The sequence below is a fragment of the Dendrobates tinctorius genome, unplaced genomic scaffold (assembly GCF_039654945.1).
Source record: "Dendrobates tinctorius isolate UK_male_01 unplaced genomic scaffold, ASM3965494v1 ptg000214l, whole genome shotgun sequence".
Taxonomy (NCBI): Eukaryota; Metazoa; Chordata; class Amphibia; order Anura; family Dendrobatidae; genus Dendrobates; species Dendrobates tinctorius.
In genome coordinates, this window is record NW_027361881.1 from 3,253,877 (window position 1) to 3,280,135 (window position 26,259).

Sequence of the window (26,259 nt, forward strand, 5' to 3'; positions counted from 1 at the left end):
CTACTACCCCTAATTTCCCACATCGTCCCATCAGCCAGAGCCACTGGACTACTACCCCTAATATCCCACATCATCCCGTCACCCAGAGCCACCGGACTACTACCCCTAATATCCCACATCGTCCCGTCAGCCAGAGCCACCGGACTACTACCCATAATATCCCACATCATTCCGTTAGCCAGAGCCACCGGACTACTACCCCTAATATCCCACATCACCCCATCAGCCAGAGCCACCGGACTGCTACCACTAATATCCCACATCATCCCATCAGCCAGAGCCACCGGACAACTACCACTAATATCCCACATCATCCCGTCACAGCCGCCGGACTACTCCCCCTAATATCCCACATCATCCCGTCACCCAGAGCCACCGGACTACTACCCCTAATATCCCACATCATCCCGTCAGCCAGAGGCACCGGACTACTACCACTAATATCCCACATCATCCCATCAGCCAGAGCCACCGGACTACTACCACTAATATCCCACATCATCCCGTCAGCCAGAGCCACCGGACAACTACCACTAATATCCCACATCATCCCGTCACAGCCGCCGGACTACTCCCCCTAATATCCCACATCGTCCCGTCACCCAGAGCCACCGGACTACTAGTCCTAATATCCCACATCATCCCGTCACCCAGAGCCACAGGACTACTACCCATAATATCCCACATCGTCCCGTCAGCCAGAGCCACCGGACTACTACCACTAATATCCCACATCATCCCGTCAGCCAGAGCCACCGGACTACTACCCCTAATATCCCACATCATCCCGTCAGCCAGAGCCACCGGACTACTACCACTAATATCCCACATCATCCCGTCAGCCAGAGCCACCGGACTACTACCACTAATATCCCACATCATCCCGTCACAGCCGCCGGACTACTACCCCTAATATCCCACATCATCCCATCAGCCAGAGCCGCCGGACTACTCCCCCTAATATCCCACATGATCCCGTCACCCAGAGCCACCAGACTAATACCCCTAATATCCCACATCGTCCCATCAGCCAGAGCCACCGGACAACTACCACTAATATCCCACATCATCCCGTCAGCCAGAGCCACCGGACAACTACCCATAATATCCCACATCATCCCATCAGCCAGAGCCACCGGACTACTACCCCTAATATCCCATATCATCCCGTCACCCAGACCCACCGGACTACTACCACTAATATCCCACATCATCCCGTCAGCCAGAGTCACCGGACTACTACCACTAATATCCCACATCATCCCGTCAGCCAGAGCTACCGGACAACTACCCCTAATATCCCACATCATCCCGTCAGCCAGAGTCACCGGACTACTACCACTAATATCCCACATCATCCCGTCAGCCAGAGCCACCGGACAACTACCACTAATATCCCACATCATCACGTCACAGCCGCCGGACTACTCCCCCTAATATCCCACATCATCCCGTCACCCAGAGCCACCGGACTACTAGTCCTTATATCCCACATCATCCCGTCAGCCAGAGCCACCGGACTACTACCCCTAATATCCCACATCATCCCGTCAGCCAGAGCCACCCAACTACTACCACTAATATCCCACATCATCCCATCAGCCAGAGCTACCGGACAACTACCCCTAATATCCCACATCATCCCGTCAGCCAGAGCCACCGGACAACTACCACTAATATCCCACATCATCACGTCACAGCCACCGGACTACTCCCCCTAATATCCCACATCATCCCGTCACCCAGAGCCACCGGACTACTAGTCCTTATATCCCACATCATCCCGTCAGCCAGAGCCACCGGACTACTACCCCTAATATCCCACATCATCCCGTCAGCCAGAGCCACCCAACTACTACCACTAATATCCCACATCATCCCATCAGCCAGAGCCACCGAACTACTACCACTAATATCCCACATCATCCCATCAGCCAGAGCTACCGGACAACTACCACTAATATCCCACATCATCACGTCACAGCCACCGGACTACTCCCCCTAATATCCCACATCATCCCGTCACCCAGAGCCACCGGACTACTAGTCCTTATATCCCACATCATCCCGTCAGCCAGAGCCACCGGACTACTACCCCTAATATCCCACATCATCCCGTCAGCCAGAGCCACCCAACTACTACCACTAATATCCCACATCATCCCATCAGCCAGAGCTACCGGACAACTACCACTAATATCCCACATCATCACGTCACAGCCACCGGACTACTCCCCCTAATATCCCACATCATCCCGTCACCCAGAGCCACCGGACTACTAGTCCTTATATCCCACATCATCCCGTCAGCCAGAGCTACCGGACAACTACCCCTAATATCCCACATCATCCCGTCAGCCAGAGTCACCGGACTACTACCACTAATATCCCACATCATCCCGTCAGCCAGAGCCACCGGACAACTACCACTAATATCCCACATCATCACGTCACAGCCGCCGGACTACTCCCCCTAATATCCCACATCATCCCGTCACCCAGAGCCACCGGACTACTAGTCCTTATATCCCACATCATCCCGTCAGCCAGAGCCACCGGACTACTACCCCTAATATCCCACATCATCCCGTCAGCCAGAGCCACCCAACTACTACCACTAATATCCCACATCATCCCATCAGCCAGAGCTACCGGACAACTACCCCTAATATCCCACATCATCCCGTCAGCCAGAGCCACCGGACAACTACCACTAATATCCCACATCATCACGTCACAGCCACCGGACTACTCCCCCTAATATCCCACATCATCCCGTCACCCAGAGCCACCGGACTACTAGTCCTTATATCCCACATCATCCCGTCAGCCAGAGCCACCGGACTACTACCCCTAATATCCCACATCATCCCGTCAGCCAGAGCCACCCAACTACTACCACTAATATCCCACATCATCCCATCAGCCAGAGCCACCGAACTACTACCACTAATATCCCACATCATCCCATCAGCCAGAGCTACCGGACAACTACCACTAATATCCCACATCATCCCGTCAGCCAGAGCCACCGGACTACTAGTCCTTATATCCCACATCATCCCGTCAGCCAGAGCCACCGGACTACTACCCCTAATATCCCACATCATCCCGTCAGCCAGAGCCACCCAACTACTACCCCTAATATCCCACATCATCCCATCAGCCAGAGCCACCCAACTACTACCACTAATATCCCACATCATCCCATCAGCCAGAGCTACCGGACAACTACCCCTAATATCCCACATCATCCCGTCAGCCAGAGTCACCGGACAACTACCACTAATATCCCACATCATCACGTCACAGCCACCGGACTACTCCCCCTAATATCCCACATCATCCCGTCACCCAGAGCCACCGGACTACTAGTCCTTATATCCCACATCATCCCGTCAGCCAGAGCCACCGGACTACTACCCCTAATATCCCACATCATCCCGTCAGCCAGAGCCACCCAACTACTACCACTAATATCCCACATCATCCCGTCAGCCAGAGCCACCCAACTACTACCACTAATATCCCACATCATCCCATCAGCCAGAGCTACCGGACAACTACCCCTAATATCCCACATCATCCCGTCAGCCAGAGCCACCGGACAACTACCACTAATATCCCACATCATCACGTCACAGCCACCGGACTACTCCCCCTAATATCCCACATCATCCCGTCACCCAGAGCCACCGGACTACTAGTCCTTATATCCCACATCATCCCGTCAGCCAGAGCCACCGGACTACTACCCCTAATATCCCACATCATCCCGTCAGCCAGAGCCACCCAACTACTACCACTAATATCCCACATCATCCCATCAGCCAGAGCCACTGGACTACTACCACTAATATCCCACATCATCCCGTCACCCAGAGCCACCGGACTACTACCACTAATATCCCACATCATCCCGTCAGCCAGAGCCACCGGACTACTACCACTAATATCCCACATCATCCCATCAGCCAGAGCCACCGGACTACTACCCCTAATATCCAACATTATTCCATCAGCCAGAGCCACCGGACTACTACCCCTAATATCCCACATCATCCCGTCAGCCAGAGCCACCGGACTACTACCCCTAATATCCCACATCATCCCGTCAGCCAGAGCCACCGGACTACTACCCCTAATATCCCACATCATCCCGTCAGCCAGAGCCACCGGACTACTACCACTAATATCCCACATCATCCCAACAGCCAGAGCCACTGGACTACTACCCCAAATATCCCACATCATCCCGTCAGCCAGAGCCACCGGACTACTACCCCAAATATCCCACATCGTCCCATCAGCCAGAGCCACCAGACTACTACCACTAATATCCCACATCGTCCCATCAGCCTGGAGTCAGAAACAGAGTGCTGAGGGATTTACCCTGACTTCCATACCGGAGATCCCTTTAAGAGAGCCTGGGGTCAGAATTAAAGCAATGGATGGATTTGCCCTGACTTCCATACCAATGATCCCTTTAAGAAGGAAGATGTGCCTACGGGATGGAGGATGTGTGATGGGTGTGCTCTCTGCTCCATTCAGTTTGGCAGACAATGGCTGGGAGCTTATGTTCCCAGGGATGCTATATTTCTCCCACCATGTCAGTGTCTGCTGAGGTTTTGTCAAGTGGGAAAACTGTTGGTCATAGCAACCAATCACAGCTCAGCTTCTTTTGAACAGCTCTGGTGAAATGAGAGATGCTTAGTGATTGTTTGCAAGGTAAACTGTTGCTCATAGCAACCAATCACAGCTCAGCTTCTTCTGAACAGCTCTGGTGAAATGAAAGATGCTTCGTGATTGGTTGGTGATACACACACACACACACACACACACACACACATTCATTTTTATATAGAGAGATAAACATGGAAATTTGGCAAAAATTGTGAAAGTTTTGCAATTTTCAAACTTTTAATATTTTTACATTTATATCACACAAAATAGTTAATAAATAACATTTCCCACATGTTTACTTTACATCAGCACATTTTTTCTTTGATAAGTTGATCAGTAATTTCTCATTTTTCCAACAAAATTTATAAAACCAATTTTTTAGAGACAACATCATATTTGAAGTGAGTTTGGTGGGGCCAATATAACAGAAAATGCCCAAAAGTGACATCACTATAAAAACTGCACCACTCAAGGTGATCAAAACCACATTCAAGAAGTCTATTAACCCTTCAGGTGCTTCATCAGAACTAAAGGAATGTGGAAGGAAAAAATGAACATTTTACTTTTTTCACACAAAATTTATTTTGGAACCAATTTTTTTTTTCTATTTTCACAAGGGTATCAGGAGAAAATGAACCACAAAATTTGTTGTGCAATCTCTCCTGAGTACGCCAGTACCCCGTATGTGTGGGAAATCCATGGTTTGGGCGCATGGCAGGGCTCATAAGGGAGGGAAGTGAGCACCATTTGACTTTTTGAACACAAAATTGTCTGGAATCAGTGGTGGTGCCATGTCGCGTTTGGAGACCCCCCTGATGTACCTAAACAGTGGAACCCCCCAATTTTAACTCGAACCTTAGCCTCAACACATCCCTAACCCTAATTCCAACCCTAACCACAATCCCAACCCTAACCGTAATCCCAACCATAGCCACAACCCTAACTTTAGCCCAACGCTAACCATAATGGAAAAATGGAAATAAATATATTTTTTTATTATTTTTACCTAACTAAAGGGGTGATGAAGGGGGTTTTGATTTACTTTTTTTTTATTTTTATAAATATTTTTTTCATTAACAAAGTTTGGAATTTTTTTTCACCACTTAAATAAAAAAAGAACCTATTCATGTTTGGTGTCTATGAACTCGTAATGACCTGTAGAAACAGAATGGCTGGTCTCTTTTAGCATTTGGTGAACATGGTAAAGAAAAATCCAAAAATATGTTGGGGAATTGCACTTTTTTTTGCAATTTCGCAACACTTGGAATTTTTTTCCCATTTTTGAGTACACGACATGGTAAAACCAATGGTGTTGTTCAAAAGTACAACTCGTCCCGCAAAAAACAAGTCCTCACATGGACATATAGACGGAAAAATAAAAAAGTTATGACTCTGGGAAGAAGAAGAGCGAAAAACAGAAACGCAAAAACGAAAAAGGGCTGCGGCGCGAAGAGGTTAGTGATGGAGGGCAACCATGTGGAGAAGTAAAGCGGCATCGCACGGGACAGTAATGATGGTGGGTGATGACCATGTGCAGGAGTAAAGCGCCATCGCATGGGACATTAATGATGGAGGGTGATGACCATGTGCAGGAGTAAAGCGGCATCGCATGGGACATTAATGATGGAGGGTGATGACCATGTGGAGATAAAGCGGCATCGCATGGGACAGTAATGATGGAGGGTGATGACCATGTGGAGAAGTAAAGCGGCATCGCATGGGACAGTAATGATGGAGGGTGATGACCATGTGGAGAAGTAAAGCGGCATCGCATGGGACAGTAATGATGGAGGGTGATGACCATGTGGAGAAGTAAAGCGGCATCGCATGGGACATTAATGATGGAGGGTGATGACCATGTGGAGAAGTAAAGCGGCATCGCACGGGACAGTAATGATGGAGGGTGATGACCATGTGGAGAAGTAAAGCGGCATCGCATGGGACAGTAATGATGGAGGGTGATGACCATGTGGAGAAGTAAAGCGGCATCGCATGGGACAGTAATGATGGAGGGTGATGACCATGTGCAGGAGTAAAGCGGCATCGCATGGGACAGTAATGATGGAGGGTGATGACCATGTGGAGAAGTAAAGCGGCATCGCATGGGACATTAATGATGGAGGGTGATGACCATGTGGAGAAGTAAAGCGGCATCGCATGGGACAGTAATGATGGAGGGTGATGACCATGTGGAGAAGTAAAGCGGCATCGCATGGGACAGTAATGATGGAGGGTGATGACCATGTGGAGAAGTAAAGCGGCATCGCATGGGACATTAATGATGGAGGGTGATGACCATGTGGAGAAGTAAAGCGGCATCGCATGGGACAGTAATGATGGAGGGTGATGACCATGTGCAGGAGTAAAGCGGCATCGCATGGGACAGTAATGATGGAGGGTGATGACCATGTGGAGAAGTAAAGCGGCATCGCATGGGACATTAATGATGGAGGGTGATGACCATGTGGAGAAGTAAAGCGGCATCGCATGGGACAGTAATGATGGAGGGTGATGACCATGTGGAGAAGTAAAGCGGCATCGCATGGGACAGTCATGATGGAGGGTGATGACCATGTGGAGAAGTAAAGCGGCATCGCATGGGACAGTAATGATGGAGGGTGATGACCATGTGGAGAAGTAAAGCGGCATCGCATGGGACAGTAATGATGGAGGGTGATGACCATGTGGAGAAGTAAAGCGGCATCGCATGGGACAGTAATGATGGAGGTTGATGACCATGTGGAGAAGTAAAGCGGCATCGCATGGGACAGTAATGATGGAGGGTGATGACCATGTGCAGGAGTAAAGAGGCATTGCATGGGACATAAATGATGGAGGGCGACCGTGTGCCCTTACGCTTCATCATGACGGCCTCGTGTAACCGCACCCAACTGTGTACCGTTAATCTGCAGAGTTTCCGGGAATCACTCGCCCCCAGTTACTTCATTTGTGGGTTTTATTTGTTTACATAAGTCAGGATGGGCAGAATGAACTCAGTCCTCGTCTCCCTGCTTGTATAGGATGTGCAGCTCTGCAGGCTGGGTGGGAGTCGGCTCAGTGTCAGCGCTGCATCTTAGGGTCTTGCCCCGCTCCTCTGTCTATTCTCAGGGAAGGCTCTGGGGCTTGTAGTGGGTTGAAAGTTGGAAGAGGCTTAATCCATGAGGAAGGGTCCCAACCTCCATAGTCCATGACTAATGATTTCCCACCCAGATTGCAGCACGCACACACACAGGGCCCCTTCATCCTGACTGGAGATCTCTTTAAGGAGCCATAAGTACTTCCCGTCAGGCTGTAAATAAAGCCGTCCTGTGTGTCTCACGTGAAGGCATCGCTCCCAGCTGCCGTTCTTTCAGGGCTTTGGCTCTTCTACATAAATAGAGCATTTTGTTGTGCCGTGTGTTGTTTTTTTCCCTGTTTTTCTTTATCTCCACTTATTATTATGCAGATACTTCATGTAATCTGTGAGGCCAGTGCTCCACCTTTACCAGGAGCTGCAGGAAAATCTGGTGGCCCATGACCACGAATATAAAGTATTATTATTAGCAGTAAACTTATTAGTAAATTGCAGGATAGAGCACAGGCATACAGTAACTGGTGGAGACAGTCGGATACTCCATGGATCAGCAGCAGATAACGCAGATGTGCAGGTGTATACCCGAGCACATCAGGCCGCTCACAATACAACAGCGAGGATTTCATCTGCCTCCACTAAAGAATGGACCTGGGACAATCCAAAGGGGAGAAAAGAAACAACAGGTCAGGCAGAAAGTGGGCATCAGCTCATCTACCCCATGTTATAAAGGTAACGAGGTCGCCCCACATGTATGAGAACTCTTTTTAAAAGCAAAGTTCACTACCGATTTCCATTCAGAACTAGCGGGTGTTCTGTACAGAGCCGATGCTTCAGAAAGACTTGATATAGAACTTGTCTGATCACCGCCTAGATATAGTCGTGTTAGTAGAAGCAGTCCGCACTGTGACTGTCGTGTCTGATCACCGCCTAGATATAGTCGTGTTAGTAGAAGCAGTCCGCACTGTGACTGTCGTGTCTGATCACCGCCTAGATATAGCCATGTTATTAGAAGCAGTCCGCACTGTGACTGTCGTGTCTGATCACCGCCTAGATATAGTGGTGTTAGTAGAAGCAGTCCGCACTGTGACTGTCGTGTCTGATCACCGCCTAGATATAGTCGTGTTATTAGAAGCAGTCCGCACTGTGACTGTCGTGTCTGATCACCGCCTAGATATAGTCGTTAGTAGAAGCAGTCCGCACTGTGACTGCCGTGTCTGATCACCGCCTAGATATAGTGGTGTTAGTAGAAGCAGTCCGCACTGTGACTGTCGTGTCTGATCACCGCCTAGATATATTAGTGTTAGTAGAAGCAGTCCGCACTGTGACTGTCGTGTCTGATCACCGCCTAGATATAGTGGTGTTAGTAGAAGCAGTCCGCACTGTGACTGCCGTGTCTGATCACCGCCTAGATATAGTGGTGTTAGTAGAAGCAGTCCGTACTGTGACTGTCGTGTCTGATCACCGCCTAGATATATTAGTGTTAGTAGAAGCAGTCCGCACTGTGACTGTCGTGTCTGATCACCGCCTAGATATAGTGGTGTTAGTAGAAGCAGTCCGCGCTGTGACTGCCGTGTCTGACCACCGCCTAGATATAGTGGTGTTAGTAGAAGCAGTCCGCGCTGTGACTGCCGTGTCTGACCACCGCCTAGATATAGTGGTGTTAGTAGAAGCAGTCCGCCCTGTGACTGTCGTGTCTGATCACCGCCTAGATATAGTCGTGTTAGTAGAAGCAGTCCGCACTGTGACTGTCGTGTCTGATCACCGCCTAGATATAGTGGTGTTAGTAGAAGCAGTCCGCACTGTGACTGTCGTGTCTGATCACCGCCTAGATACAGTCGTGTTAGTAGAAGCAGTCCGCGCTGTGACTGTCGTGTCTGATCACTACCTAGATATAGTGGTGTTAGTAGAAGCAGTCCGCACTGTGACTGCCGTGTCTGATCACCGCCTAGATATAGTCGTGTTAGTAGAAGCAGTCCGCACTGTGACTGTCGTGTCTGATCACCGCCTAGATATAGTCGTGTTAGTAGAAGCAGTCCGCACTGTGACTGCCGTGTCTGATCACCGCCTAGATATAGTCGTGTTAGTAGAAGAAGTCCGCACTGTGACTGCCGTGTCTGATCACCGCCTAGATATAGTTGTGTTAGTAGAAGCAGTCCGCACTGTGACTGCCGTGTCTGATCACCGCCTAGATATATTAGTGTAAGTAGAAGCAGTCCGCACTGTGACTGCCGTGTCTGATCACCGCCTAGATATATTCGTGTTAGTAGAAGCAGTCCGCACTGTGACTGTCGTGTCTGATCACCGCCTAGATATAGTCGTGTTAGTAGAAGCAGTCCGCACTGTGACTGTCGTGTCTGATCACCGCCTAGATATAGTCATGTTAGTAGAAGCAGTCCGCACTGTGACTGCCGTGTCTGAACACCGCCTAGATATAGTGGTGTTAGTAGAAGCAGTCCGCACTGTGACTGTCGTGTCTGATCACCGCCTAGATATAGTCGTGTTAGTAGAAGCAGTCCGCACTGTGACTGTCGTGACTGATCACCGCCTAGATATAGTCGTGTTAGTAGAAAGCAGTCCGCACTGTGACTGTCTTGTCTGATCACCGCCTAGATATAGTCGTGTTAGTAGAAGCAGTCCGCACTGTGACTGTCGTGTCTGATCACCGCCTAGATATAGTGGTGTTAGTAGAAGCAGTCCGCACTGTGACTGTCGTGTCTGATCACCGCCTAGATATAGTCGTGTTAGTAGAAGCAGTCCGCACTGTGACTGCCGTGTCTGATCACCGCCTAGATATAGTCGTGTTAGTAGAAGCAGTCCGCGCTGTGACTGTCGTGTCTGATCACCGCCTAGATATAGTCGTGTTAGTAGAAGCAGTCCGCGCTGTGACTGTCGTGTCTGATCACCGCCTAGATATATTAGTGTTAGTAGAAGCAGTCCGCACTGTGACTGTCGTGTTAGTAGAATCAGTCCGCACTGTGACTGTCTGTCTGATCACCGCCTAGATATAGTCGTTAGTAGAAGCAGTCTGCACTGTGACTGTCGTGTCTGATCACCGCCTAGATATAGTCGTTAGTAGAAGCAGTCCGCGCTGTGACTGTCGTGTCTGATCACCGCCTAGATATAGTCGTGTTAGTAGAAGCAGTCCGCGCTGTGACTGTCGTGTCTGATCACCGCCTAGATATATTAGTGTTAGTAGAATCAGTCCGCACTGTGACTGTCGTATCTGATCACAGCCTAGATATAGTCGTGTTAGTAGAAGCAGTCCGCACTGTGACTGTCGTGTCTGATCACCACCTAGATATAGTCGTGTTAGTAGAAGCAGTCCGCGCTGTGACTGTCGTGTCTGATCACCGCCTAGATATAGTCGTGTTAGTAGAAGCAGTCCGCACTGTGACTGTCGTATCTGATCACAGCCTAGATATAGTCGTGTTAGTAGAAGCAGTCCGCACTGTGACTGTCGTGTCTGATCACCGCCTAGATATAGTCGTGTTAGTAGAAGCAGTCCGCACTGTGACTGTCGTGACTGATCACCGCCTAGATATAGTGGTGTTAGTAGAAGCAGTCCGCACTGTGACTGTCGTGTCTGATCACCGCCTAGATATAGTCGTGTTAGTAGAAGCAATCCGCACTGTGACTATCGTGTCTGATCACCGCCTAGGTATAGTCGTATTAGGAGAAGCAGTCCGCACTGTGACTGTCGTGTCTGATCACCGCCTAGATATAGTCTTGTTAGTAGAAGCAGTCCGCACTGTGACTGTCGTGTCTGATCACCGCCTAGATATAGTCGTGTTAGAAGAAGCAGTCCGCACTGTGATTGTCGTGTCTGAACTCCGCCTAGATATAGTCGTGTTAGTAGAAGCAGTCCGCGCTGTGACTGTCGTGTCTGAACACCGCCTAGATATAGTCGTGTTGGTAGAAGCAATCCGCGCTGTGACTGTCGTGTCTGATCACCGCCTAGATATAGTCGTGTTGGTAGAAGCAGTCCGCACTGTGACTGTCGTGTCTGATCACCGCCTAGATATAGTCGTGTTAGTAGAAGCAGTCCGCACTGTGATTGTCGTGTCTGAACTCCGCCTAGATATAGTCGTGTTAGTAGAAGCAGTCCGCGCTGTGACTGTCGTGTCTGAACACCGCCTAGATATAGTCGTGTTGGTAGAAGCAATCCGCGCTGTGACTGTCGTGTCTGATCACCGCCTAGATATAGTCGTGTTGGTAGAAGCAGTCCGCGCTGTGACTGTCGTGTCTGATCACCGCCTAGATATAGTCGTTAGTAGAAGCAGTCCGCGCTGTGACTGTCGTGTCTGATCACCGCCTAGATATAGTGGTGTTAGTAGAAGCAGTCCGCACTGTGACTGTCGTGTCTGATCACCGCCTAGATATAGTCGTGTTAGTAGAAGCAGTCCGCACTGTGACTGTCGTGTCTGATCACCGCCTAGATATAGTCATGTTAGTAGAAGCAGTCCGCACTGTGACTCGTGTCTGATCACCGCCTAGATATAGTCGTTAGTAGAAGCAGTCCGCACTGTGACTGTCATGTCTGATCACCGCCTAGCTATAGTCGTGTTAGTAGAAGCAGTCCGCACTGTGGCTGTCGTGTCTGATCACCGCCTAGATATAGTCGTGTTAGTAGAAGCAGTCCGCGCTGACTGTCGTGTCTGATCACCGCCTAGATATAGTTGTGTTAGTAGAAGCAATCCGCGCTGTGACTGTCGTGTCTGATCACCGCCTAGATATAGTCGTTAGTAGAAGCAGTCCGCGCTGTGACTGTCGTGTCTGACCACCGCCTAGATATAGTCGTCTTAGTAGAAGCAGTCCGCACTGTGACTGCCGTGTCTGATCACCACCTAGATACAGTCGTGTTAATAGAAGCAGTCCGCACTGTGACTGTCTTGTCTGATCACCGCCTAGATATAGTCGTGTTAGTAGAAGCAGTCCGCGCTGTGACTGTCGTGTCTGAACACCGCCTAGATATAGTCGTGTTGGTAGAAGCAGTCCGCACTGTGACTGCTGTGTCTGATCACCGCCTAGATATAGTCGTGTTAGTAGAAGCAGTCCGCGCTGTGACTGTCGTGTCTGATCACCGCCTAGATATAGTCGTTAGTAGAAGCAGTCCGCACTGTGACTGTCGTGTCTGATCACCGCCTAGATATAGTCATGTTAGTAGAAGCAGTCCGCACTGTGACTGTCGTGCCTGATCACCGCCTAGATATAGTCGTTAGTAGAAGCAGTCTACACTGTGACTGTCGTGTCTGATCACCGCCTAGATATAGTCATGTTAGTAGAAGCAGTCCGCACTGTGACTGTCGTGTCTGATCACCGCCTAGATATAGTCGTTAGTAGAAGCAGTCCGCACTGTGACTGTCGTGCCTGATCACCGCCTAGATATAGTCGTGTTAGTAGAAGCAGTCCGCGCTGTGACTGTCGTGTCTGATCACCGCCTAGATATAGTCGTGTTAGTAGAAGCAGTCCGCACTGTGACTGTCGTGTCTGATCACCGCCTAGATATAGTCATGTTAGTAGAAGCAGTCCGCACTGTGACTGTCGTGTCTGATCACCGCCTAGATATAGTCGTTAGTAGAAGCAGTCCGCACTGTGGCTGTCGTGTCTGATCACTTCCTAGATATAGTCGTGTTAGTAGAAGCAGTCCGCACTGTGACTGTCGTGTCTGATCACCGCCTAGATATAGTCGTTAGTAGAAGCAGTCCGCACTGTGACTGCCGTGTCTGATCACCGCCTAGATATAGTCGTTAGTAGAAGCAGTCCGCACTGTGACTGTCGTGTCTGATCACCGCCTAGATATAGTCGTTAGTAGAAGCAGTCCGCACTGTGACTGCCGTGTCTGATCATCGCCTAGATATAGTCGTTAGTAGAAGCAGTCCGCGCTGTGACTGTCGTGTCTGATCACCGCCTAGATATAGTCGTTAGTAGAAGCAGTCCGCGCTGTGACTGCCGTGTCTGATCACCGCCTAGATATAGTCGTTAGTAGAAGCAGTCCGCGCTGTGACTGTCGTGTCTGATCACTACCTAGATATAGTCGTGTTAGTAGAAGCAGTCCGCGCTGTGACTGTCGTGTCTGATCACCGCCTAGATATAGTCGTTAGTAGAAGCAGTCCGCGCTGTGACTGTCGTGTCTGATCACCGCCTAGATATAGTCTTTTTAGTAGAAGCAGTCCGCACTGTGACTGCCGTGTCTTATCACCACCTAGATATAGTCGTGTTAGTAGAAGCAGTCCGCACTGTGACTGTCGTGTCTGATCACCGCCTAGATATAGTCGTGTTAGTAGAAGCAGTCCGCGCTGTGACTGTCGTGTCTGATCACCGCCTAGATATATTAGTGTTAGTAGAAGCAGTCCGCAATGTGACTGTCGTGTCTGATCACCGCCTAGATATAGTCATGTTAGTAGAAGCAGTCCGCACTGTGACTGTCGTGTCTGATCACCGACCTAGATATAGTCGTTAGTAAAAGCAGTCCGCACTGTGACTGCCGTGTCTGATCACCGCCTAGATATAGTCGTGTTAGTAGAAGCAGTCCGCACTGTGACTGTCGTGTCTGATCACCGCCTAGATATAGTCATGTTAGTAGAAGCAGTCCGCGCTGTGACTGTCGTGTCTGATCACCGCCTAGATATTGTCGTTAGTAGAAGCAGTCCGCACTGTGACTGCCGTGTCTGATCACCGCCTAGATATAGTCGTTAGTAGAAGCAGTCCGCACTGTGACTGTCGTGTCTGATCACCGCCTAGATATAGTCGTTAGTAGAAGCAGTTCGCGCTGTGACTGTCGTGTCTGATCACCGCCTAGATATAGTTGTTAGTAGAAGCAGTCCGCGCTGTGACTGTCGTGTCTGATCACCGCCTAGATATAGTCGTTAGTAGAAGCAGTCCGCACTGTGACTGCCGTGTCTGATCACCGCCTAGATATAGTCGTTAGTAGAAGCAGTCCGCGCTGTGACTGTCGTGTCTGATCACCGCCTAGATATAGTCGTTAGTAGAAGCAGTCCGCGATGTGACTGCCGTGTCTGATCACCGCCTAGATATAGTCGTTACTAGAAGCAGTCCGCGCTGTGACTGTCGTGTCTGATCACCGCCTAGATATAGTCGTTAGTAGAAGCAGTCCGCGCTGTGACTGCCGTGTCTGATCACCGCCTAGATATAGTCGTGTTAGTAGAAACAGTCCGCACTGTGACTGTCGTGTCTGATCACCGCCTAGATATAGTCTTTTTAGTAGAAGCAGTCTGCACTGTGACTGTCGTGTCTGAACACGCCTAGATATAGTCGTTAGTAGAAGCAGTCCGCACTGTGACTGTCGTGTCTGATCACCGCCTAGATATAGTCGTTAGTAGAAGCAGGCCGCACTGTGACTGTCGTGTCTGATCACCGCCTAGATATAGTCGTTAGTAGAAGCAGTCCGCACTGTGACTGTCGTGTCTGATCACCGCCTAGATATAGTGGTGTTAGTAGAAGCAGTCCGCACTGTGACTGCCGTGTCTGATCACCACCTAGATACAGTCGTGTTAGTAGAAGCAGTCCGCACTGTGACTGTCGTGTCTGATCACCGCCTAGATATAGTCGTGTTAGTAGAAGCAGTCCGCACTGTGACTGTCCTGTCTGATCACCGCCTAGATATAGTCGTGTTAGTAGAAGCAGTCCGCGCTGTGACTGTCATGTCTGATCACCGCCTAGATATAGTCGTATTAGTAGAAGCAGTCCGCGCTGTGACTGTCCTGTCTGATCACCGCCTAGATATAGTCGTGTTAGTAGAAGCAGTCCGCGCTGTGACTGTCGTGTCTGATCACCGCCTAGATATAGTCGTTAGTAGAAGCAGTCCGCACTGTGACTGCCGTGTCTGATCACCGCCTAGATATAGTCGTTAGTAGAAGCAGTCCGCGCTGTGACTGTCGTGTCTGATCACCGCCTAGATATAGTCGTTAGTAGAAGCAGTCCGCGATGTGACTGCCGTGTCTGATCACCGCCTAGATATAGTCGTTAGTAGAAGCAGTCCGCGCTGTGACTGTCGTGTCTGATCACCACCTAGATATAGTTGTGTTAGTAGAAGCAGTCCGCACTGTGACTGCCGTGTCTGATCACCGCCTAGATATAGTGGTGTTAGTAGAAGCAGTCCGCACTGTGACTGTCGTGTCTGATCACCGCCTAGATATAGTCGTGTTAGTAGAAGCAGTCCGCACTGTGACTGTCGTGTCTGATCACCACCTAGATATAGTCGTGTTAGTAGAAGCAGTCCGCACTGTGACTGTCGTGTCTGATCACCGCTTAGATATAGTCATGTTAGTAGAAGCAGTCCGCACTGTGACTGTCGTGTCTGATCACCGCCTAAATAGAGTCGTTAGTAGAAGCAGTCCGCACTGTGACTGCCGTGTCTGATCACCGCCTAGATATAGTCGTTAGTAGAAGCAGTCCGCACTGTGACTGTCGTGTCTGATCACCGCCTAGATATAGTCGTTAGTAGAAGCAGTCCGCACTGTGACTGCCGTGTCTGATCATCGCCTAGATATAGTCGTTAGTAGAAGCAGTCCGCGCTGTGACTGTCGTGTCTGATCACCGCCTAGATATAGTCGTTAGTAGAAGCAGTCCGCACTGTGACTGCCGTGTCTGATCACCGCCTAGATATAGTCGTTAGTAGAAGCAGTCCGCGCTGTGACTGTCGTGTCTGATCACTACCTAGATATAGTCGTGTTAGTAGAAGCAGTCCGCGCTGTGACTGTCGTGTCTGATCACCGCCTAGATATAGTCGTTAGTAGAAGCAGTCCGCACTGTGACTGTCGTGTCTGATCACCGCCTAGATATAGTCTTTTTAGTAGAAGCAGTCCGCACTGTGACTGTCGTGTCTGATCACCGCCTAGATATAGTCTTTTTAGTAGAAGCAGTCCGCACTGTGACTGCCGTGTCTTATCACCACCTAGATATAGTCGTGTTAGTAGAAGCAGTCCGCACTGTGACTGTCGTATCTGATCACCGCCTAGATATAGTCGTGTTAGTAGAAGCAGTCCGCGCTGTGACTGTCGTGTCTGATCACCGCCTAGATATAGTCGTGTTAGTAGAAGCAGTCCGCGCTGTGACTGTCGTGTCTGATCACCGCCTAGATATAGTCGTGTTAGTAGAAGCAGCCCGCGCTGTGACTGTCGTGTCTGATCACCGCCTAGATATATTAGTGTTAGTAGAAGCAGTCCGCACTGTGACTGTCGTGTCTGATCACCGCCTAGATATAGTCATGTTAGTAGAAGCAGTCCGCACTGTGACTGTCGTGTCTGATCACCGACCTAGATATAGTCGTTAGTAGAAGCAGTCCGCACTGTGACTGCCGTTTCTGATCACCGCCTAGATATTGTCGTGTTAGTAGAAGCAGTCCGCGCTGTGACTGTCGTGTCTGATCACCGCCTAGATATAGTCGTTAGTAGAAGCAGTCCGCACTGTGACTGTCGTGTCTGATCACCGCCTAGATATAGTCTTTTTAGTAGAAGCAGTCTGCACTGTGACTGCCGTGTCTTATCACCACCTAGATATAGTCGTGTTAGTAGAAGCAGTCCGCACTGTGACTGTCGTGTCTGATCACCACCTAGATATAGTCGTGTTAGTAGAAGCAGTCCGCGCTGTGACTGTCGTGTCTGATCACCGCCTAGATATAGTCGTTAGTAGAAGCAGTCCGCACTGTGACTGTCGTGTCTGATCACCGCCTAGATATAGTCTTTTTAGTAGAAGCAGTCCGCACTGTGACTGCCGTGTCTTATCACCACCTAGATATAGTCGTGTTAGTAGAAGCAGTCCGCGCTGTGACTGTCGTGTCTGATCACCGCCTAGATATAGTCGTTAGTAGAAGCAGTCCGCACTGTGACTGTCGTGTCTGATCACCGCCTAGATATAGTCTTTTTAGTAGAAGCAGTCCGCACTGTGACTGCCGTGTCTTATCACCACCTAGATATAGTCGTGTTAGTAGAAGCAGTCCGCGCTGTGACAGTCGTGTCTGATCACCGCCTAGATATAGTCGTTAGTAGAAGCAGTCCGCGCTGTGACTGTCGTGTCTGATCACCGCCTAGATATAGTCGTTAGTAGCAGTCCGCACTGTGACTGTCGTGTCTGATCACCGCCTAGATTTAGTCTTTTTAGTAGAAGCAGTCCGCACTGTGACTGCCGTGTCTTATCACCACCTAGATATAGTCGTGTTAGTAGAAGCAGTCCGCACTGTGACTGTCGTGTCTGATCACCGCCTAGATATTGTCGTGTTAGTAGAAGCAGTCCGCGCTGTGACTGTCGTGTCTGATCACCGCCTAGATATAGTCGTTAGTAGAAGCAGTCCGCACTGTGACTGTCGTGTCTGATCACCGCCTAGATATAGTCTTTTTAGTAGAAGCAGTCCGCACTGTGACTGCCGTGTCTTATCACCACCTAGATATAGTCGTGTTAGTAGAAGCAGTCCGCACTGTGACTGTCGTGTCTGATCACCGCCTAGATATAGTCGTGTTAGTAGAAGCAGTCCGCGCTGTGACTGTCGTGTCTGATCACCGCCTAGATATAGTCGTGTTAGTAGAAGCAGTCCACACTGTGACTGTCGTGTCTGATCACCGCCTAGATATAGTCATGTTAGTAGAAGCAGTCCGCACTGTGACTGTCGTGTCTGATCACCGCCTAGATAGAGTCGTTAGTAGAAGCAGTCCGCACTGTGACTGCCGTGTCTTATCACCACCTAGATATAGTCGTGTTAGTAGAAGCAGTCCGCACTGTGACTGTCGTATCTGATCACCGCCTAGATATAGTCGTGTTAGTAGAAGCAGTCCGCGCTGTGACTGTCGTGTCTGATCACCGCCTAGATATAGTCGTGTTAGTAGAAGCAGTCCGCGCTGTGACTGTCGTGTCTGATCACCGCCTAGATATAGTCGTGTTAGTAGAAGCAGCCCGCGCTGTGACTGTCGTGTCTGATCACCGCCTAGATATATTAGTGTTAGTAGAAGCAGTCCGCACTGTGACTGTCGTGTCTGATCACCGCCTAGATATAGTCATGTTAGTAGAAGCAGTCCGCACTGTGACTGTCGTGTCTGATCACCGACCTAGATATAGTCGTTAGTAGAAGCAGTCCGCACTGTGACTGCCGTGTCTGATCACCGCCTAGATATAGTCGTGTTAGTAGAAGCAGTCCGCGCTGTGACTGTCGTGTCTGATCACCGCCTAGATATAGTCGTTAGTAGAAGCAGTCCGCACTGTGACTGTCGTGTCTGATCACCGCCTAGATATAGTCTTTTTAGTAGAAGCAGTCCGCACTGTGACTGCCGTGTCTTATCACCACCTAGATATAGTCGTGTTAGTAGAAGCAGTCCGCACTGTGACTGTCGTGTCTGATCACCGCCTAGATATAGTCGTGTTAGTAGAAGCAGTCCGCGCTGTGACTGTCGTGTCTGATCACCGCCTAGATATAGTCGTGTTAGTAGAAGCAGCCCGCGCTGTGACTGTCGTGTCTGATCACCGCCTAGATATATTAGTGTTAGTAGAAGCAGTCCGCACTGTGACTGTCGTGTCTGATCACCGCCTAGATATAGTCGTGTTAGTAGAAGCAGTCCGCGCTGTGACTGTCGTGTCTGATCACCGCCTAGATATAGTCGTTAGTAGAAGCAGTCCGCACTGTGACTGTCGTGTCTGATCACCGCCTAGATATAGTCTTTTTAGTATAAGCAGTCCGCACTGTGACTGTCGTGTCTGATCACCACCTAGATATAGTCTTTTTAGTAGAAGCAGTCCGCACTGTGACTGCCGTGTCTGATCACCGCCTAGATATAGTCGTTAGTAGAAGCAGTCCGCACTGTGACTGTCGTGTCTGATCACCGCCTAGATATAGTCGTTAGTAGAAGCAGTCCGCACTGTGACTGTCGTGTCTGATCACCGCCTAGATATAGTCGTGTTAGTAGAAGCAGTCCGCACTGTGACTGCCGTGTCTGATCACCACCTAGATATAGTCGTGTTAGTAGAAGCAGTCCGCACTGTGACTGTCGTGTCTGATCACCGCCTAGATATAGTCGTGTTAGTAGAAGCAGTCCGCACTGTGACTGCCGTGTCTGATCACCACCTAGATACAGTCGTGTTAGTAGAAGCAGTCCGCACTGTGACTGTCGTGTCTGATCACCACCTAGATACAGTCGTGTTAGTAGAAGCAGTCCGTGCTGTGACTGTCGTGTCTGATAACCGCCTAGATATAGTCGTGTTAGTAGAAGCAGTCCGCGCTGTGACTGTCGTGTCTGATCACCGCCTATATATAGTCGTTAGTAGAAGCAGTCCGCACTGTGACTGTCGTGTCTGATCACCGCCTAGATATAGTCTTTTTAGTAGAAGCAGTCCGCACTGTGACTGTCGTGTCTGATCACCGCCTAGATATAGTCGTGTTAGTAGAAGCAGTTCGCACTGTGACTGCCGTGTCTGATCACCACCTAGATATAGTCGTGTTAGTAGAAGCAGTCCGCACTGTGACTGTCGTGTCTGATCACCGCCTAGATATAGTCGTGTTGTTAGAAGCAGTCCGCACTGTGACTGTCGTGTCTGATCACCGCCTAGATATAGTCGTGTTAGTAGAAGCAGTCCGCACTGTGACTGTCGTGTCTTATCACCGCCTAGATATAGTCGTTTTAGTAGAAGCAGTCCGCGCTGTGACTGTCGTGTCTGATCACCGCCTAGATATAGTCGTGTTAGTAGAAGCAGTCCGCACTGTGACTGCCGTGTCTGATCACCGCCTAGATATAGTCATGTTAGTAGAAGCAGTCCGCACTGTGACTGCCGTGTCTGATCACCACCTAGATACAGTCGTGTTAGTAGAAGCAGTCCGCACTGTGACTGTTGTGTCTGATCACCGCCTAGATATAGTCGTGTTAGTAGACGCAGTCCGCGCTGTGACTGTCGTGTCTGAACACCGCCTAGATATAGTCGTGTTGTTAGAAGCAGTCCGCACTGTGACTGCTGTGTCTGATCACCGCCTAGATATAGTCGTGTTAGTAGAAGCAGTCCACACTGTGACTGTCGTGTCTGATCGCCGCCTAGATATAGTCGTTAGTAGAAGCAGTCCGCACTGTGACTGTCGTGTCTGATCACCGCCTAGATATAGTTGTGTTAGTAGAAGCAGTCCGCACTGTGACTGCCGTGTCTGATCACCGCCTAGATATAGTGGTGTTAGTAGAAGCAGTCCGCACTGTGACTGTCGTGTCTGATCACCGCCTAGATATAGTCGTGTTAGTAGAAGCAGTCCGCACTGTGACTGTCGTGTCTGATCACCACCTAGATATAGTCGTGTTAGTAGAAGCAGTCCGCACTGTGACTGTCGTGTCTGATCACCGCCTAGATATAGTCATGTTAGTAGAAACAGTCCGCACTGTGACTGTCGTGTCTGATCACCGCCTAGATATAGTCGTTAGTAGAAGCAGTCCGCTCTGTGACTGCCGTGTCTGATCACCGCCTAGATATAGTTGTTAGTAGAAGCAGTCCGCACTGTGACTGTCGTGTCTGATCACCGCCTAGATATAGTCGTTAGTAGAAGCAGTCCGCACTGTGACTGCCGTGTCTGATCATCGCCTAGATATAGTCGTTAGTAGAAGCAGTCCGCGCTGTGACTGTCGTGTCTGATCACCGCCTAGATATAGTCGTTAGTAGAAGCAGTCCGCACTGTGACTGCCGTGTCTGATCACCGCCTAGATATAGTCGTTAGTAGAAGCAGTCCGCGCTGTGACTGTCGTGTCTCATCACTACCTAGATATAGTCGTGTTAGTAGAAGCAGTCCGCGCTGTGACTGTCGTGTCTGATCACCGCCTAGATATAGTCGTTAGTAGAAGCAGTCCGCACTGTGACTGTCGTGTCTGATCACCGCCTAGATATAGACTTTTTAGTAGAAGCAGTCCGCACTGTGACTGCCGTGTCTTATCACCACCTAGATATAGTCGTGTTAGTAGAAGCAGTCCGCACTGTGACTGTCGTATCTGATCACCGCCTAGATATAGTCGTGTTAGTAGAAGCAATCCGCGCTGTGACTGTCGTGTCTGATCACCGCCTAGATATAGTCGTGTTAGTAGAAGCAGTCCGCGCTGTGACTGTCGTGTCTGATCACCGCCTAGATATATTAGTGTTAGTAGAAGCAGTCCGCACTGTGACTGTCGTGTCTGATCACTACCTAGATATAGTCGTGTTAGTAGAAGCAGTCCGCGCTGTGACTGTCGTGTCTGATCACCGCCTAGATATAGTCGTTAGTAGAAGCAGTCCGCACTGTGACTGTCGTGTGTGATCACCGCCTAGATATAGTCTTTTTAGTAGAAGCAGTCCGCACTGTGACTGCCGTGTCTTATCACCACCTAGATATAGTCGTGTTAGTAGAAGCAGTCCGCACTGTGACTGTCGTGTCTGATCACCGCCTAGATATAGTCGTGTTAGTAGAAGCAGTCCGCACTGTGACTGTCGTGTCTGATCACCGCCTAGATATAGTCGTGTTAGTAGAAGCAGTCCGCACTGTGACTGTCGTGTCTGATCACCGCCTAGATATAGTCTTTTTAGTAGAAGCAGTCCGCACTGTGACTGTCGTGTCTGATCACCGCCTAGATATAGTCGTGTTAGTAGAAGCAGTCCGCGCTGTGACTGTCGTGTCTGATCACCGCCTAGATATAGTCGTGTTAGTAGAAGCAGCCAGCGCTGTGACTGTCGTGTCTGATCACCGCCTAGATATATTAGTGTTAGTAGAAGCAGTCCGCACTGTGACTGTCGTGTCTGATCACCGCCTAGATATAGTCGTGTTAGTAGAAGCAGTCCGCGCTGTGACTGTCGTGTCTGATCACCGCCTAGATATAGTCGTTAGTAGAAGCAGTCCGCACTGTGACTGTCGTGTCTGATCACCGCCTAGATATAGTCTTTTTAGTATAAGCAGTCCGCACTGTGACTGTCGTGTCTGATCACCGCCTAGATATAGTCGTGTTAGTAGAAGCAGTCCGCACTGTGACTGCCGTGTCTGATCACCACCTAGATATAGTCGTGTTAGTAGAAGCAGTCCGCACTGTGACTGTCGTGTCTGATCACCGCCTAGATATAGTCGTGTTAGTAGAAGCAGTCCGCACTGTGACTGCCGTGTCTGATCACCGCCTAGATAGTCATGTTAGTAGAAGCAGTCCGCACTGTGACTGCCGTGTCTGATCACCACCTAGATACAGTCGTGTTAGTAGAAGCAGTCCGCGCTGTGACTGTCGTGTCTGATAACCGCCTAGATATAGTCGTGTTAGTAGAAGCAGTCCGCGCTGTGACTGTCGTGTCTGATCACCGCCTAGATATAGTCGTTAGTAGAAGCAGTCCGCACTGTGACTGTCGTGTCTGATCACCGCCTAGATATAGTCTTTTTAGTAGAAGCAGTCCGCACTGTGACTGTCGTGTCTGATCACCGCCTAGATATAGTCGTGTGAGTAGAAGCAGTCCGCACTGTGACTGCCGTGTCTGATCACCGCCTAGATATAGTCGTGTTAGTAGAAGCAGTCCGCACTGTGACTGTCGTGTCTGATCACCGCCTAGATATAGTCGTGTTAGTAGAAGCAGTCCGCACTGTGACTGTCGTGACTTATCACCGCCTAGATATAGTCGTTTTAGTAGAAGCAGTCCGCGCTGTGACTGTCGTGTCTGATCACCGCCTAGATATAGTCGTGTTAGTAGAAGCAGTCCGCACTGTGACTGCCGTGTCTGATCACCGCCTAGATACAGTCATGTTAGTAGAAGCAGTCCGCACTGTGACTGTCGTGTCTGATCACCGCCTAGATATAGTCGTGTTAGTAGACGCAGTCCGCGCTGTGACTGTCGTATCTGAACACCGCCTAGATATAGTCGTGTTGGTAGAAGCAGTCCGCACTGTGACTGCTGTGTCTGATCACCGCCTAGATATAGTCGTGTTAGTAGAAGCAGTCCGCGCTGTGACTGTCGTGTCTGATCACCGCCTAGATATAGTCGTTAGTAGAAGCAGTCCGCACTGTGACTGTCGTGTCTGATCACCGCCTAGATATTGTCATGTTAGTAGAAGCAGTCCGCACTGTGACTGTTGTGTCTGATCACCGCCTAGATATAGTCGTGTTAGTAGAAGCAGTCCGCACTGTGACTGCCGTGTCTGATGACCACCTAGATATAGTCGTGTTAGTAGAAGCAGTCCGCGCTATGACTGTCGTGTCTGAACACCGCCTAGATATAGTCGTGTTGGTAGAAGCAGTCCGCACTGTGACTGCTGTGTCTGATCATCGCCTAGATATAGTCGTGTTAGTAGAATCAGTCCGCGCTGTGACTGTCGTGTCTGATCACCGCCTAGATATAGTCGTGTTAGTAGAAGCAGTCCGCACTGTGACTGTCGTGTCTGATCGCCGCCTAGATATAGTCGTTAGTAGAAGCAGTCCTCACTGTGACTGTCGTGTCTGATCACCGCCTAGATATAGTTGTGTTAGTTGAAGCAGTCCGCACTGTGACTGCCTTGTCTGATCACTGCCTAGATATAGTGGTGTTAGTAGAAGAAGTCCGCACTGTGACTGTCGTGTCTGATCACCGCCTAGATATAGTCGTGTTAGTAGAAGCAGTCCGCACTGTGACTGTCGTGTCTGATCACCACCTAGATATAGTCGTGTTAGTAGAAGCAGTCCGCACTGTGACTGTCGTGTCTGATCACCGCCTAGATATAGTCATGTTAGTAGAAGCAGTCCGCACTGTGACTGCCGTGTCTGATCACCGCCTAGATATAGTCGTTAGTAGAAGCAGTCCGCACTGTGACTGCCGTGTCTGATCACCGCCTAGATATAGTCGTTAGTAGAAGCAGTCCGCACTGTGACTGTCGTGTCTGATCACCGCCTAGATATAGTCGTTAGTAGAAGCAGTCCGCGCTGTGACTGTCGTGTCTGATCACCGCCTAGATATAGTCGTTAGTAGAAGCAGTCCGCACTGTGACTGCCGTGTCTGATCACCGCCTAGATATAGTCGTTAGTAGAAGCAGTCCGCGCTGTGACTGTCGTGTCTGATCACTACCTAGATATAGTCGTGTTAGTAGAAGCAGTCCGCGCTGTGACTGTCGTGTCTGATCACCGCCTAGATATAGTCGTTAGTCGAAGCAGTCCGCACTGTGACTGTCGTGTCTGATCACCGCCTAGATATAGTATTTTTAGTAGAAGCAGTCCGCACTGTGACTGCCGTGTCTTATCACCACCTAGATATAGTCGTGTTAGTAGAAGCAGTCCGCACTGTGACTGTCGTATCTGATCACCGCCTAGATATAGTCGTGTTAGTAGAAGCAGTCCGCGCTGTGACTGTCGTGTCTGATCACCGCCTAGATATAGTCGTGTTAGTAGAAGCAGTCCGCGCTGTGACTGTCGTGTCTGATCACCGCCTAGATATATTAGTGTTAGTAGAAGCAGTCCGCACTGTGACTGTCGTGTCTGATCACCGCCTAGATATTGTCATGTTAGTAGAAGCAGTCCGCGCTGTGACTGTCGTGTCTGATCACCGACCTAGATATAGTCGTTAGTAGAAGCAGTCCGCACTGTGACTGCCGTGTCTGATCACCGCCTAGATATAGTCGTGTTAGTAGAAGCAGTCCGCACTGTGACTGTCGTGTCTGATCACCGCCTAGATATAGTCATGTTAGTAGAAGCAGTCCGCACTGTGACTGCCGTGTCTGATCACCGCCTAGATATAGTCGTGTTAGTAGAAGCAGTCCGCACTGTGACTGTCGTGTCTGATCACCGCCTAGATATAGTCATGTTAGTAGAAGCAGTCCGCACTGTGACTGTCGTGTCTGATCACCGCCTAGATATAGTCGTTAGTAGAAGCAGTCCGCACTGTGACTGCCGTGTCTGATCACTGCCTAGATATAGTCGTTAGTAGAAGCAGTCCGCACTGTGACTGTCGTGTCTGATCACCGCCTAGATATAGTCGTTAGTAGAAGCAGTTCGCGCTGTGACTGTCGTGTCTGATCACCGCCTAGATATAGTCGTTAGTAGAAGCAGTCCGCGCTGTGACTGTTGTGTCTGATCACCGCCTAGATATAGTCGTTAGTAGAAGCAGTCCGCACTGTGACTGCCGTGTCTGATCACCGCCTATTTATAGTCGTTAGTAGAAGCAGTCCGCGCTGTGACTGTCGTGTCTGATCACCGCCTAGATATAGTCGTTAGTAGAAGCAGTCCGAGATGTGACTGCCGTGTCTGATCACCGCCTAGATATAGTCGTTACTAGAAGCAGTCCGCGCTGTGACTGTCGTGTCTGATCACCGCCTAGATATAGTTGTTAGTAGAAGCAGTCCGCGCTGTGATTGTCATGTCTGATCACCGCCTAGATATAGTCGTTAGTAGAAGCAGTCCGCACTGTGACTGCCGTGTCTGATCACCGCCTAGATATAGTCGTGTTAGTAGAAGCAGTCCGCACTGTGACTGTCGTGACTGATCACCGCCTAGATATAGTCTTTTTAGTTGAAGCAGTCTGCACTGTGACTGTCGTGTCTGAACACCGCCTAGATATAGTCGTTAGTA

General features: G+C 49.7%; 1 protein-coding gene across 3 annotated transcripts in view; it reads left to right on the forward strand.

Annotated features, from left to right (window-relative positions):
- The window catches only part of BANP (BTG3 associated nuclear protein), a 520,028-nt gene that overhangs the window by 213,707 nt on the left and 280,062 nt on the right, over positions 1 to 26,259 (forward strand). The gene's annotated exons all lie outside the window — the stretch shown is intronic.